Source organism: Geotrypetes seraphini, chromosome 13 (genome assembly GCF_902459505.1).
Source record: "Geotrypetes seraphini chromosome 13, aGeoSer1.1, whole genome shotgun sequence".
NCBI lineage: Eukaryota > Metazoa > Chordata > Amphibia > Gymnophiona > Dermophiidae > Geotrypetes > Geotrypetes seraphini.
In genome coordinates this window covers 60,813,075-60,819,074 of record NC_047096.1, presented here as the reverse complement: position 1 = coordinate 60,819,074, position 6,000 = coordinate 60,813,075, and positions in this window count along the sequence as shown.

Below are 6,000 nucleotides of genomic sequence, written 5' to 3'. Positions count from 1 at the left end.
CCAATGGTGTTCCAGGCAGGAACTAGCTTTCTGCACTACTGCCCTTCACTGAGCCCCTCCCTGAATGGCCCTCTCAAGTTCTCGTGGCCCAGTGTACCGGGGCATGAGCGAGCTTTTGCGCTCCTTGCCAGTGCTGAGCCGCTTACTGAATAGCTGCCCCGAGGTATGAAGGGGGAGTTGGGAGGGAGATATAAAAAATTGGCAGAGTTGGCTGGGTCAGGAGACAGGAAAGATCCCTCCTGTCTCGGCCTCCCCACCAGGCCATACAGCAGGCCTTCAACAAGTCTGGGAGGGGGTGGGGGTGGGCAATGATACGAATATAAGACCCCATTTTTGGGCCATTTTTTTGGATTTGAAAAAAGTATTTGGATTTTCAGAACATGTTTGATAAAGTCCTTCATGATAGACTCCTGAAGAAATTAAAAAGTCATGGGTTAGGAAGTGATATCTTAACTGAAGCGTGCCAGCTGGTTAAAAGACAGGAAGCAAAAACTAAGGCCCAGATTCTGTAGCCGGCGCCGCTGTCGGTGGCCGTCTTAAAAGCGGCTGCTGATCACATGTCAAGCATGTGACGGTGCCGGGTCCAGAATTGTGCCTCCAGCAAAGGTGGGTACTGGAAACGTAGGCCAGGGTTATCCAGGCTTACTATGGATGTGAATCACAACTCCATAGGTGCTTTAGGAATTAGCTACACCCACAGTAGCATTAGGCGGCCTAAAGTATGTTTCAGCGTCAATTTTCTAGGTGCCAGTAGGGGGGGGGGGGTTTACCGAGCTTAGGCACACATTTTGCCTAGGTATGTTTTGCTGCCAGCGTAGGTGGTCTAGACCAGTGGTTCCCAACCCTGTCCTGCAGGACCACCAGGCCAATCGGGTTTTTAGGCTAGCCCTAATGAATATGCGTGGAGCAGATTTGCATGCCTGGCACCTCCATTATATGCAAATCTCTCTCATGCATATTCATTAGGGCTAGCCTGAAAATCCGATTGGCCTGGTGGTCCTCCAGGACAGGGTTGGGAACCAGTGATCTAGGTGACTTTATGTAAAATTGTCCTCTTTATGTTCTCATATTTCTGTTGCAAAAGAAGTCACTGAATTCCTCACAGATCAAAATTAGTTTGTTGAAAGGTCCATCACCAGAGCAGAAGTTCTCAATCCAGTCCTCAGGACAAACCCATCGTCAGGTTTTCAGAATAACCACAATTATTTATGAGACAGGTTTCAATGGAGACAGTAAAATTTAGACCCCCCCCCCTAGACCAGGGATCTCAAAGTCCCTTCTTGAGGGCCGCAATCCAGTTGGGTTTTCAGGATTTCCCCAATGAATATGCATGAGATCTCTGTGCATGCACTGCTTTCAATGCATATTCATTGGGGAAATCCTGAAAACCCAACTGGATTGCGGCCCTCGAGGAGAGACTTTGATCAGGGGTGGGCAACTCCGGTCCTCGAGGGCCAGAATCCAGTCGGGTTTTCAGGATTTCCCCAATGAATATGCATTGAAAGCAGTGCATGCACATAGATCTCACTCATATTCATTGGGGAAATCCTGAAAACCCGACAGGATTGCGGCCCTCAAGAAGGGACTTTGAGATCCCTACCCTAGACCAACGCCCAGGCTCACCCAGTTCCACCCATCCCCGCCCTGTTGCGCCCCAGTTCTGCCCCCCAGCCCTGCCCCCACTGCCTGTTCGTCACGCAGGAAGGCATCCGCGTATGTGCCACAATGACATCGCACGCGGGCACGTGACATCACCACGTTGCATCCACACATGCACGGATGCCCCCTCCCGACGCGATTTCTTTCCGATGCCCGGACAAAGTGCTGGGTTTTGAAAAGCCATCCGGACCCTCAGATGTGTCCTCAAAAGGAAGACATGCATATGCCTCATATTCCTACTCATGCATATTCATTGAACATAAGAACATAATTGCCGCTGCTGGATCAGACCAGTGGTCCATCATGCCCAGCAGTCCGCTCACGCAGCGGCCCTCTGGTCAAAGACCAGCACCCTGAGACTAGCCCTACCAGCGCACGTTCTTGTTCAACAGAAACTTGTCTAACTTTGTCTTGAATCCCTGGAAGGTGTTTTCCCCTATAACAGCCTCTGAAAGAGCGTTCTAGTTTTCTACCACTCTCTGGGTGAAGAAGAACTTCCTTACGTTTGAACAGAATCTATCCCCTTTCAACTTTAGAGAGTTCCCTCTCGTTCTCCCTACCTTGGAGAGGGTGAACAACCTGTCCTTATCTACTAAGTCTATCCCCTTCAATACCTTGAATGTTTCGATCATGTCCCCTCTCAATCTCCTCTGTTCGAGGGAGAAGAGGCCCAGTTTCTCTAATCTTTTGCTGTACGGCAGCTCCTCCAACCCTTTAACCATCTTAGTCGCTCTTCTCTGGACCCTTTTGAGTAGTACCGTGTCTTTCTTCATGTACAGAGACCAGTGCTGGACGCAGTACTCCAGGTGAGGGCGCACCATGGCCTGCTACAGCGGCATGATAACCTTCTCTGATCTGTGCGTGATCCCCTTCTTTATCATTCCTAGCATTCTGATCTGTTCCTGATTGTGGATATCCTGAAAACTTGACTGGCTGAAGTGCCCCCAGAAGCCACTGTGCAAAAGGTTCCAATCTGGCTCTGCTCCACTCCTCAGCTAGTCCAGTCGTGATTTTACTTCATCATTCACAAAATCAGGCAGCACTGGTTTTGGAAAGGAAATCAGAATTTCTGAGGGGGTGAAATCCATATTGGACCAACCTATCCTGCAGCCAGCCACTTTTCCCTTTAAGCTGAGCAGTCCTCCAACTGCATTACCAGGAGGGTTGGTGCTTCAATATTGTGTTTTCAATGGTATTTGTGGCCAGGCATGTTCCATAGAGTCCTACAGAGCTTACCTGTGCCTCATTATTGCAAATGTGAAACAGCACCCCCTCCTGGTGAGCTTAGAGCAGTATCTCTCAAACCTTTTTTAGATCCAGCACCCTAAACGGAGCAAATGTTTGGGGGTTTTTGTGGCACATTATAATTGAAATTATACAATTACAAAACCAACAAAAAATTAAATTTGAGAGTTATTTATTTAAAGTTCTTTAAGCTATATATGGGTAATTGTAGATAGAATAGAATTGCTAATCAATGTGATGGATGTGCTTGTTTTTCAGTGCAAATTAACTCAAAATGCAGCTCGGTAGTCAACAAGCAAACACGCATTTCATCATCCATCATCTGCTGTCATTTTTTTTTTTTTAATTTAATTTCTGTCAGAGTTGAAAATCTTAGTTTGCAATGATAAGAAGATCCAAATGATAACAAAGCCATGCCTGCTTTGTTGCTCAAGTTAGGATAACTACTGCATAAAAAATAAAAATAAAATTGTTGTGAGTTTTCAAGGACCAATCACTTCATACTTGTCTAGGCCAGTGTTCCTCAACTTTTTCACACCTATGGACCGGCGGAAATAAAAGAATTATTTTGTGGACCGGCAAAACTACTAAGACTGACATAAAAAAAAAACACGTCTCCGCCCCTTCCCCACAGCTCAGTCCTGTCCCCGTGAATTCGATCCCTGTCTCCATCCTGTGTACAGGGAGTGGGGAAAGAGAGAGATCCATGGTGCATTTCTCCCACTCCCTCTACTGCCATATCCAACATTTTTCCCACTCTCATCCCCTCTGATCATGTGCAGCATTTTTCACTATTGCCCACCAGCATTTCTCCTTCTATCACCCCTCTCCAGCACCATGACACAACTCTCCTTTAATCACTATGGTCCAACATTCCTCCCTCCTGCATCCTCTTCAATCTGTCCCTCTGTTCCCTCTTCACCACCTTATCCAACATTTCTCCCTAAGAACATAAGAAGTTGCCCCCGCTGAGTCAGACCAGAGGTCCATTTTGCCCAGCGGTCCGCTCCCACGGCGGCCCATCAGGCCTAGTGCCTGAACAGTGGTCCCTGATTAATTTTGTAACTTACCTCTAATCCCATCCCTATAATCTACCTTTACTCTTATCTGTACCCCTCAATCCCTTTGTCTTCCAAGTACCTATCCAAAGCTTCTTTGAACCCCTGTAGCGTGCTCCTGTTTATCACATCCTCTGGTAGCGCGTTCCATGTATCCACCACCCTCTGTGTGAAAAAGAACTTCCTGGCGTTTGTTCTAAACCTCTCCCCTCTCGTCCTTCTCTTCCCCATGTATCTCTTTCTCACTCCTCTCTCTCCCACCAATTTTCCTCTGTCTTCCTTTCCTCGTGCACCATCTTTCCCTCTCACTTACACACTCATCCCCAACAATTTTCCCTTTCTATCCCCTCCCTTGTGTCTTAAGTTCATGTCTCCTCCCTTCCTTCTGTGTCCTGATTTCTTGTCCCCCCTTCCCTGTCTTCCAACTTTTGTCCCAAATTCATACCCCTCCCATGTCCCAATGCGCTTCTCCACCCCCTCCCCTCCCTTACTTATTCAGGGCCGTCCAGCCTCTGCCAAAGCCAGATCAGTGTCCCTTGCAAGCGTGTGTCCGTCTTCCTTCCGGCTTGGCTGCTCCTTACCTTCAGCGCCAGCTTGCCAGGACAGCGCGCAGCGGCTCTTGCACGCTGCTGAGCCAGTTCTGGTTCCGAGTCAGCCACGTGCAGCGTGCAAGAGCCACTGTGCGCTGTCCCGGCAAACAAGTGCAGCTGACGCTGAAGATAAGGAGCAGCCAAGCCAGAAGAAGATGGACACGCGCTTGCAGGGGACACTAATTCTTCACGGACCGGCAGGAAATTTTTGCAAACTGGAACCGCTCCGGCGGTGAAGAACACTGGTCTATGCGGTTGTATCCTTACGCACACAGATCCTCATAACATTGACAGATTCTTGCGTACGCAATGTACATCTGTTCTAGTGTATACTTCTGAAGAGAAGTTTTTAAAAATAAAGTAAAATTCTGGAATCTCTCGTGACACACCCACAGTCCCTTTTGCGCACATCACTGTGCCATGGCACACAGTTTGAGAGATACTGGCCTAGAGGAAACCGTTTGCCGACAGTACCAGACAGTGGCGTGATGAGGGGGACGGGGGCACATCTCCCCCACCCTCTTCTCTGCACCCCATCTCCACCCGCTTATTCCCCGCCCCCTCCTGCCGTGTGTGCGCAAGTTCCCTTCCCCCCACACCGCTGCAACGTTCGCAAGCTGCTGTCATGCCAGCGTCAGCTCTTCCTCCGATGTCACTTCCTAGGTGCAAGTCCAGGAAGTGGCGTCAAAGGAAGAGCCCAAGCTGGTGCAACAGGGGACCGGGAGTTGCTGCTCATGCCAGGAATACTACTGCAGTATGGGGGTAGGGAAGCAGTGTGTGTGTGTGTGGGGGGGGGAATGGAGAGAAGGACGGGTGCCCCTTACCACTGCCTGTATCGCCAGTAACTCCCAGGACTGCCCCACACAGCCTCACAAATCCTGAATATTCCAAAGACAAATACAGTAAAACCTTGGATTGCAAGACAAGCAAAACATTTGATTCAATTTTAACTTGATATACAAGCAATGTCTTGCAATACAGTATACACACATCACAACCGAGCCAATGGTTCTTTTCTCTCCGACGCTGCGGGAGTGTATTGACTGTTCTAAACGAGCGAGGTCTTGCAATACAAGTACGTATATTATTTTGTATTAAAGGTTTGGGGCTGTGGAACAAATCGTCTGAGTTTCCATTGTCCTATGGGGAAATTCGCTTTGATGTACGAGTGCTTTGGATTACAAGCAGGCTTTCAGAACAAATTATGCTCGCAAACCAAGGTTTTATTGTATATATCACAGCAGCAAAGCTCCAAGCAGACCTCACAGTACTGTCCTGCCTATTCCGTCTCTGTCCAGAAAATATTATTTTGTTTTAGTTTTGTCTGTGGTAACACACATGCACGACTCCCTCTTTAGGTGCATGAGGGTGCTATTAGCAAAGGAGGCAGTCTGGCTCAGTGCTGGGATTTGCGGCTAAGCAGCACCGCATCCGACTTTCTCCCAAGA